Genomic DNA, 10937 nt, shown 5'->3' with positions numbered 1-10937 from the left:
TCTGTTGTTTAGTGTAGCTACCTTCATTCATTATCTTACTAGATATTTTGGGTAACATGCTGCTGCTGCTGCATCAACACTTGCTGCTTCATATTGCACTTTTATATTATGAAGATAACTTCTTCCTTAAACCTCATGAAGCAACCTCTCTTAGCTTCAAACTTTTCTTCTGCTGCTTCCTCACATCTCTCAGTCTTCACAGAATGAATGCCCTCCTTAAGGGCAGATATTAGGTCTTACAAGTCTTAGTATTTATTTTATAATTCTTTACACTCATAATTTGCAGAGTTCATGGCACTTGTAAGGGTATAAACATATATCAGTTATCAGGTTATCTACAAATGAGAGTTTGCTATATACTGTGTATAAGTTAAATTTTTCTGGTAGAATTTTGACTAGATAATCAAGAAAAGAAATCAAGGTTAAAATATATCAGTGTATGAGGGAATAAACTATAAAGATGCAACAAATAACCTAGTGCAACAAGTAACACGTTCCTTCAAACTAAATCTTCCTTGAATTAATGTCATCTTACAATTATGGGAGACCAAAAATAATTTTTCCAAAAATTAGACACTTGGGGACTTCCCTGGTGGTCTAGTGGTTAAGAATCCACCTTCTAATGCAGGGAATGTGGGTTCAATCTCTGGTCGGGGAGCTAAGATCCCACATGCCACAGGGACAACTAATCCTGTGAGCTGCAACTACTGAGCCATGTGCTCTGGAGACCATGCACCACAACTAGAGAGCCTGTGCACTGCAACTACTGTGTCTGTGTACTCTGGAACTTGTGCACCACAATTAGAGAGCCCACATGCCACAACTACTGAGCCCAGACACTCTGGAATTCATGTGCTGCAACTACTGAGCCCTACTGAGCCCACGCACCACAACTAGAGAGAAGCCTGCATGCCACAACTAGAGAAGCCCATGTGCCACAACTACTGAGCCCACATGCTCTAGAGCCTGTGCACCACAACTAGAGAGCCCGTGTGCCACAACTACTGAGTCAGCGTGCCACAACTACTGAGCCCACGATCTGACACCTGCACACCACTAGTAGAGAGCCCATGCACCACAACTACTGAACCCATGCTCTCTGGAGCCCGTGTGCCACAACTAGAGAGAAACCCATGCACTGCAGCTAGAGAACCCTGCATGCTGCAATGAAGATCCTGCAATGAAGATCCCACAATGAAGACCTGATGCAGCCAAATAAATAAATATATATTTTTTTAAAATGAGATACATGTTTTGATGTGATAAATTATGAGGGTTGGAGCTGAATCACATTTATCCAAATTTGTAAACATATTGAAATAGTCCAACCAATGGTGTTCAGAATATTAAACTGTGGCACAAAAAAATTGCTTATCCAAAGTTATTGAGCGTGATGATTGCAAAATCAAAGAAAGTTGTCTCCTGACAGTCAGTACAGAACAAATCCTGAGAACTCACTTCTTCTATGAGGTTTTTACAAATGGAAAATAAGGTGAAAGGAGAGAAAAGAAAGGAGAAGCGAATGGAGAAAGTTTTTTCTTTGTTTTTTGTTTTGGTTTGTTTTTAACTAGTGGAGGTCTAGGACTCTCAGGGCAAAATTAATGACTCACATTTTCTCCATTTTATCACAATGGATGATAATTTCATATGTATGCATGATTTTTTTCAATCTGTTCCATAACTGCAGTGTTTACTTCAGCTGTGTCTTCTGAAAGTGAAAAAATTTAAATAAAGCAGTAGTTTAAAAAGGCTATTTCATTCAATTCATTTAAAAGCATTAATTTGATTCTACAGATTGGGTGTTGCTGTTCAAAAGGAGAGAAAAACACTGGAAACTTAAGAGATGTTCATTCAAGAGCAGACAGTAGCTGATTTATCTTATCTCCCAAATGATATGGCTATTTCCACATGACACCAAATTAACTTTCGAAAAAGGGAGAAAAAACAATTACTTTTTTCTTTATAAATGAGATAAATCAAACACTCAGTGCATTTTTGTTTCCTGAAAGATTTATTTTCAGTTGAGTTGTGTGATCAGTTAGTCAGAGTGTAGCAAAATTTCAAATTCTTACTAATGTATTTTGCTTCTGTGAAATTACAAATTTCTTCTCTTGTGAAGCTTTTCAATAGATGACAGTTTAATCTGTGACAAATCTGTGGCAAAGCAATCTGAAAATAATACTAAGATGGTGCCTGCACTTCCGAGTTTGAAAAGTTATACAAATTGGATATTTCAAAATTTATTATGCTGGTAAAAACTCCATGGATCCATCTCATTTATTTATTTGTTTATTTATATCTTCAAGGCATAGCTCAGTACTCGGCACATAGTAAGTGTTTAATCTGTTCTTGTTGATAGTAGAGACTTTTTAAAAATATTCAATTTTATATCATGAATATTAGACCTTAAGGAAATAACTTCTGGAATACTGTATTGTGAGACAGTTTATCAGCTGAAGACATAGTAGGATTTTGGTAAAAAAAGTTACTCTTACAAGGATTCTAATTAACATAGAATTATATATAAATGAATCCAATATCTTCCATTGAAGAAACTGATAGGAAAATTAATATTAGTATTAAATAAAATATTCTTTCTGATTTAAATACAATAATCTTTGCCAGATGGAGGCCAGAAGTGAGATGGAGCTGAGAAGAGTGTACTATGTATTCTAAATAAAATTATCTATATTGAAGTATTTTTTTCTGGTGCTTTTAAAGTTGTGAATAAGGAGCTCTGAATAATGTACAGTTTTATATATATATATATATATATATATATATATATATATTAGGATTTGCTTTCATTAGCTTAAAGAAACAAAATAGTTTATATACACTGAGTTGACAACAAAGTGATAAATTGCTGAAATATTCTGTGTTCAAACTAAAATTTCAGAACTTTAATAAAAATCTTTAAAATTATTTATAAACCTACAAATTGCTCATATGTGCTTATTTTCTAGAGAATTTTTCCTCTAAAACAAGTATCTGAGTTAATTGTTAAAATTGTTTTGTTCTTTTAGGTGAGAATTAAGTAACTGAAACTCTAAGTAAGAAAAATGTTTCAGTAGATATAACTTAGTTAAATATATTATTTTCTATACATTAATTTTGAATAATTAGTGCCTGATTACTTAAGTTATAGTTTCAAGTTTTAGAGGGTGAATAAACCTCTCTTAAAAGGTATACTTGTAAATTAAAAAATCTTAAAGGAAGCAAATATAATACTTAACATTCTAATCATTATGAGAATTGCCTTTCTGGGTTTCTACTCACCCCACCTCCCAGGAAAAAGCAAACCGCTAGAGGAAATCATGAAATCACAAAGGAAAAGAGAAAGAGAGGGAGAAAGGAACAATAGAATTACAAAGCAACCAGAAAATAATTTTTAAAATGGCAATAGTAAGTCCATACCTATTGATTAATAGCTTGAAATGTAAACAGACTGAATTCTGCAATCAAAAGACATAGGAAGCCCAAATGGATTAAAAACAAAACAAAACAAAACAAAAAACAGGATACAATTATATGTTTCCTACAAGAGACTCACTTCAGCTTTAAGGACACACATAGACTGAAAGTGAAGGAATGGGAAAAGATATTCCATGCAAATAGAAACCAAAAGAAAGCAAGGATAGCTATACTTACATCAGACAAAATGGACTTTAAGCCAAACTATAACAAGCGACAATGAAGATCAATATATTATGATAAAAGGGTCAATTCATCAGAAGGATATAACATTTGTAAATATTCATAAACCCAACATAGGAGCACCTAAATATCAATATATAAAGCAAATATTAACATCTGAAGGGAGAAATAGGTAGCAATACAACAATAGCAGGGGATATTTTAAAATTAATTTTTATTGGAGTATAGTTGATTTACAATATTGTAATAGCTTCTGCTATTCAGCAAAGTGAATCAGTTTTATATATATATATATATATATATATATATATATATATATATATATATATCCAATCTTTATTCAATTATTTTCCCATATAGGTCATTATAGAGTATTAGGTAGATTTCCCTGTGCTATGCAGTAGGTCTTTATTAGTTATCTATTTTATATATAGTAGTGCATATATGTCAATCTCAATCTCCCAATGTATCCCTCCCCATCCCCTTACCCCAACCCCCACATAACCACATTTGTTTTCTACATCTGTGACTCTACTTCTGTTTTGTAAATAAGTTCACTTGAATCATTTCTTTAGATTCCACATATAAGTGATATCATATGATATTTGTCTTTGTCTGACTTACTTTATTTAGTATGATAATTTCCAGGTCTGTCCATGTTGCCACAAATGGCATATTTCATTCTCTTTAATGGCTGAGTAATATTCCATTGTATATATATTAATACATCTCCTTTATCCATTCATCTGTAGATGGACATTTAGGTTGCTTCCTTGTCTTGGCTATTGTAAACTGTGCTGCAATGAACATAAGGGTGCATGTATCTTTTTGAATTATGGTTTTCTCCATACATATGCCCAGGAGTGGAATTTTTGGATCATATGGTAGCTGTATGTTCAGTATTTTAAGGAACCTCCACACTGTTCTCCATAGTGTCTATATCAATTTATATTCCCACCAACTGTGTAGGAGGGTTCCCTTTTCTCCACACCCTTTCCAGCATTTACTGTTTGCAGATTTTTAATGATGGCCATCCTGACTGTTTGGAGGTGATGGCTTATTGTAGTTTAGATTTGCATTTCTCTAAAAATTAGTAATGTCACACTTCTTTTCATGTGCCTCTTGGCCATCTGTATGTCTTCTTTAGAGAAATGTCTATTTAGATCTTCTGCTTATTTTTGGATTGGGTTGTTATGTTTTGTTTTTTAATATTGAGCTACATGAGCTGTTTGTATATTTTGGAGATTAATCTCTTGTCAGTCGCTTCATTTGCAAATATTTTCTCCCATTCTGTGGGTTGTCTTTTCATGTTGTTTATGGCTACCTTTGCTGTGCAAAAGATTTTAAGTTTCATTAGGTTCCATTTGTTTATTTTTGTTTTTATTTTCATTACTCTAAGAGGAGGATCAAAAAAGATCTTGCTGCGATTTGTGTCAGAGAGTGTTCTGCCTATGTTTTCCTCTAAGAGTTTTATGGTATCTGGTATTACATCTAGATCTTTAATCCATTTTGAGTTTATTTTTTTGTAAGGAGTAGGGAGTGTTCTAATTTCTTTCTTTTATATGTAGCTGTCCAGTTTTCCTAGCACAACTTATTGAAGAGGCTGTCTTTTATCCATTGTATGTTCTTGCCTCCTTTGTCAGAGATTAGGTGACCATAGGTGGGTGGATTTATTTCTGGACTTTCTATTCTGTTACATTGATCTGTATTTCTGTTTTTGTGCCAGTATCATACTGTTTTGATGACTGTAGCTTTGTAGTATAGTCTGAAGTTGGGGAGTCTGATTCCTCTAGCTCCATTTTTCTGTTTCAAGATTGCTTTGGCTATTTGGGGTCTTTTGTGTTTCCATACAAATTGTAAAATGTTTTGTTTTAATTCTGTGAAAAATGAATAGCAGAGGATTTTAATACCCATTTCAACAATGGATAAATCATCCAGACAGAAAATCAATTTAAAAAAATTCGATTTGAAATACATATTAGACTAGATGGGCCAAAAAGACATATATAGAATATTCCATACATTAACAGCAGGATACACATTCTTCTCAAATGTACATGGAAGATTCTCTAGGATAGATCATATATTAGACCACAGAAAAAGACTTAATAAATTTAGAAAAGTTTGAAATCATATCAAGCATTTTTTCTGACCACAGTGATAGGAAACTAGAAGTCAGTTATAAGAAGAAAACTGGAAAATTCACAAATAAATGGAAATTAAACAACATGCTACTGAAAAACTAATGGTTCAAATAAAAATCAAAAAATAAATTAAAAAAAAATTTATCTTGAGACAAATGAAAATGGAAACATACATACCAAAACTTATGGGATGCAACAAAAGCAGTTCTATGAGGGGATTTTACAGTGATAACCACCTACATTAAGAAAAAAGAAAGATCTCAAGTAAACAACCAACTTTATATCTGAAGGAACTAGAAAAAGAAGAACAAAGAAACAGAGACTAAAACACTTTATAGAATGATTACTAATAAGGAGATTGAATCAGTAATAAAAACCTTCCAACAAACCAAAGTCCACAATCTGATGGCTTCACTGATGAATTCTACCTAAAATTTAAAGAACTATCACTAACCATTCTCAAACTCCCCCCAAAAATAGAAGAGAAGGGAACACTTCCAATCTTATTTTATGCGGTCTTTATTTATAAAGAGAAAAAAACATTGAAAACATAACTCAAATAATTAGTTTGATCAACTACACTTGAAAGTGTAGCATTTATTTCATATTCTGGTTGTTTGGTTATCTTACTAGATTTTTCTATTTAAAACTGAAAAAAAAAAAAGAAACAAATTGTACAACAAAATATAACTACATTTTAGATCTTATTTTCTTTCATCCCTCTTCCCTGTGTATATATGTATTTATATGGTAAAGAATATGTATACTTGTAATTAAATATGTATATAATATGTATATTAAAATTATATACATATAATTTTTAAAGAATTTTATTGAGATATGATATGACACACAAAATCTGTACATATTTGATGTATACAATTTTATGAGTTTGGATATATGCATATACCCATGAAACATTACCATAATATATGCCATAAACATATACATCACCCCTAAATTTTCCTCCTGCCTTTTGTATTTATTTTTATTATTACGTTTTGTGATTAAAAAATCATTTAATGTAAGATCTACCCTCTCAGCAAAATTTTAATTATACAATGCATATTATAAACTATAGGCACTATGCTGTATATTAGATCTTTAAGACTATTCATCTAATGTAACTGAAACTTGGTACCCTTTGACTAATATCTCCCCATTTTCGTTTTCTCCCAGCCTCTTGCAACCACCATTCTACTCCCTGCTTCTATGAATTCGAATATTTTAGATTTCTCATGTAAGTGGTAATGTGTGGCTACCCATTGCAATCACATGAGGTTTTATTATATTTTTTAAAAAATCAGTGATGTCTGAATACCACCCCTAGAGATTATGATGTATTTGATCTCAGGAACAAGGTAGACATCAAGTCCTCAGATAGTTCTAACACGTAGATAAAAAGAAAATACCGCTTTAGAAAAATATTCAGAGATGCATTTCTTGGCTTAAGAGATTACGAATTTGGTAGCTTGACACTTGTTTTCATATGTTTATGCCTGCTCAAGTTAAGGTAATTATGAGTGATACTTACCAATTCTTATATTTTTTCATATAACATAAAATACATGAAGAAATTACACATTTGCCTTAAACAAGGAGAATATGAGTATATATAAAAATGAGGACAAAGACAAAAATGTGAACTTGAATAAAATGAGAATTGATTTAATGTCTTCAGGTGTACTGAGGAACTCTTCCTCTGGCATGTTTAGAATTATTGTTTAAGTGACATAGTATTGTTGGCTCTAATAATCTTTAATAGAATAGAAGTGTTCACTTATGACTGATTCAGTTATTGCTGTTTTGCATGGATTCTTACACTTTATTTCAAGATCTACCAAGGTCGACTACTCAGGTATACATTTTCATTAGTGGCTTCCTTAGAGAATGTAGAAGCAATAATCAACAAAAAATCTCATCATGATTCATCAATATTAGAGATTTTTGATTACTTAAAATGTACACACTGAAAATGTCTGAGCCAAAAGAGAGAACGATGAAATCCTCTTTATCTGATTTTAAAATTCATATAGAAATACAAAGGACCCTAAATAGCCTAAATAATCCTGAAAAATAACAGATTTGAAAGTCTGACAATTTATTTCAAGACTTATTAAAAAGCTACTACTATAGACAAGAGTAGTATTAACATAAACATAAATAGATCTAGTGAATAGAATTGAGAGTCAAGAAATAGACATATATATAGTTAGTTAGTTAATTAGTTAATTTTTGACAAAGTTACAGGGGGAATTTAATGGAGAAAGAATTGTCTTTTCAACAAATGGTGTTGGAAAACTGAATATCCATATTCAAAAAAACTAATAAACTTGATCTATACCTCCTTCTCCTTATAAAAATTTACTAAAATGGTCCATAGACCTAAATATAAAATCGAAGAATATAAAATTTCTACAACAAAACATAAGAAAAAACCTTTGTGACTTTGGGTTAGGCAGAGATTTCTTAAATATCAAAGATTTCTTAATATCAAAAATATTAACCATAAAAGAAAAAGTGATAGATAGCACTTCATCAAAATTAAGAACTTGCTGTTTTACAAAAGATAGTGTTGAGAATGAAAGATAAGACATAAATTAGGAGAACAGATTTGCAAATCACATGCCTAAGAAAGAACTTGTAAACTATATTAAAAACTCACAAAACTCAAAAAGACACAAAAACCTAACACAAAATGGATAAAAGATTTAAATAGACTTTTCTTCAGAGAAGATATGCAAATATCAAATAAATGTATGAAAAAATGCTCAACATCATTAGTCATTAGGGAAATGAAAAATAAAATCACAATAAAATACCAGTATATACCTATTAAGAAATCAAAATTAAAAAGACTGACCACACCAAATGCAGGCTAGGAAGTGGAGCAACTGGAGCTCTCATACACTGGAGGTGGAAATGTAAAAGGATACAGCTACTTTAGAAAAGCTTGGAGAGATTCATAACGTTATTTATACTCTTACCATAAGACTCAACAATCTCACTCTTAGGCATTTACACAAGTGAAATGTAATTTTGTGCTCTCACAAAAATCTGTGCACAAATATTTGAAGTGGCTTTATTCATAATTGCTCCAACTGGAAACCACCCAAATGGCCTTCATCTGGAGAATGGATAAAAAATTCTGGCACATCCATACAAAGGAATAAAACTGCTACTTAGTAATGTGTGAACTACTGATACAAAAGACAACATAGATGATTATTAAATGCATTATACTAAGTAAAAGAATCCAAAATCAAAAGGCTACATACTATGATTCCATTCTTTTTTTTTTAACATCTTTATTGGAATATAATTGCTTTACAATGTTGTGTTAGTTTCTGCTGTATAACAAAGTGAATCAGCTATATGTATACATATATCCCTGTATCCCATCCCTCTTGTGTCTCCCTCCCACCCTCCCTATCCCACCCCTCTAGATGGTCACAAAGCACTGAGCTGATATCCCTGTGCTATGCAGCTGCTTCCCACTAGCTACTTTACATTTGGTAGTGTATATATGTCAATGCCACTCTCTCACTTCATCCCAGCTTACCTTTCCACCTCCCCGTGTCCTCAAGTCCATTCTCTACGTCTGTGTCTTTATTCCTGTCCTGCCCCTAGGTTCATCAGAACCACTTTTTTTTTTTTTTTAGATTCCATATATATGTGTTAGCATATGGTATTTGTTTTTCTCTTTCTGACTTACTTCACTCTGTATGACAGTCTCTAGGTCCATCAACCTCACTATAAATAACTCAATTTCATTCCTTTTTATGACTGAGTAATATTCCATTGTATAAATGTGCCACATCTTCTTTATCCCTTCATCTGTCAATGGATACTCTTAGGTTGCTTCCATGTCCTGGCTATTGTAAATAGAGCTGCAATGAACATTGTGGTAAATGACTCTTTTTGAATTATGGTTTTCTCAGGGTATATGCCCAGTAGTAGGATAGCTGGGTCATATGGTAGTTCGATTTTTAGTTTTTTAATGAACCTCCATACTGTTCTCCATAGTGGCTGTATCAATTTATATTCCCACCAACAGTGAAAGAGGGTTCCCTTTTCTCCACACCCTCTCCAGCATTTATTGTTAGTAGATTTTGTTGATGATGGCCATTCTGACTGGTGTGAGGTGATACCACAGTGTAGCTTTGAATTGCATTTCTCTGATGAATACTGATGTTGAGCATGCTTTCATGTGTTTGTTGGCAATCTGTATATCTTCTTTGGAGAAATGTCTATTTAGGTCTTCTGCCCATTTTTGGAATGGGTTGTGTGTTTTTTGATATTGAACTGCATGAGCTGCTTGTAAATTTTGGAGATTAATCCTTTGTCAGTTACTGCATTTGCAAATATTTTCTCCCATCCTGAGGGTTGTCTTTTTGCCCTGTTTATGCTTTCCTTTGCTGTGCAAAAGCTTTTAAGTTTCATTATGCCTCATTTGTTTATTTTTGTTTTTTTTCCATTTCTCTAGGAGGTGGGTCAAAAAAGATCTTGCTGTGATTTATGTCATAGAGTGTTCTGCCTATGTTTTCCTCTAAGAGTTTTATAGTGTCTGGCCTGACATTTAGGTCTTAATCCATTTTGAGTTTATTTTTGTATATGGTGTTAGGGAGTGTTCTAATTTCATTCTTTTACATGTAGCTGTCCAGCTTTCCCAGCACCACTTATTGAACAGGCTGTCTTTTCTCCATGGTATGTCATTGCCTCCTTTGTCAAAGATAAGGTGACCATATGTGTGTGGGTTTATCTCCGGGCTTTCTATCCTGTTTCACTGATTTATATTTCTGTTTTTGTGCCAGTACCATACTGTCTTGATTACTGTACCTTTGTAGTATAGCCTGAAGTCAGGGAGACTGATTCCTCCACCTCTGTTTTTCTTTCTCATGATTGCATTTGCTATTCAATGTCTTTTGTGTTTCCATACAAATTGTGAAATTTTTTGGTCTAGTTCTGTAAAAATGTCATTGGTAGTTTGACAGGGATTACACTGAATCTGTAGATTGCTTTGGGTAGTACAGTCATTTTCACAATGTTGATTCTTCCAAGCCAAGATCATGGTATACCTCTCCATCTGTTTGTATCATCTTTAGTTTCTTTCATTAGTGTCTTATAGTTTTCTTC

The sequence above is a fragment of the Aethalodelphis obliquidens genome, unplaced genomic scaffold (genome assembly GCF_003676395.1).
Source record: "Aethalodelphis obliquidens isolate GAN/ISIS:26980383/991018 unplaced genomic scaffold, ASM367639v1 scaffold68, whole genome shotgun sequence".
Taxonomy (NCBI): domain Eukaryota; kingdom Metazoa; phylum Chordata; class Mammalia; order Artiodactyla; family Delphinidae; genus Aethalodelphis; species Aethalodelphis obliquidens.
This window is presented reverse-complemented; position numbering follows the sequence as displayed.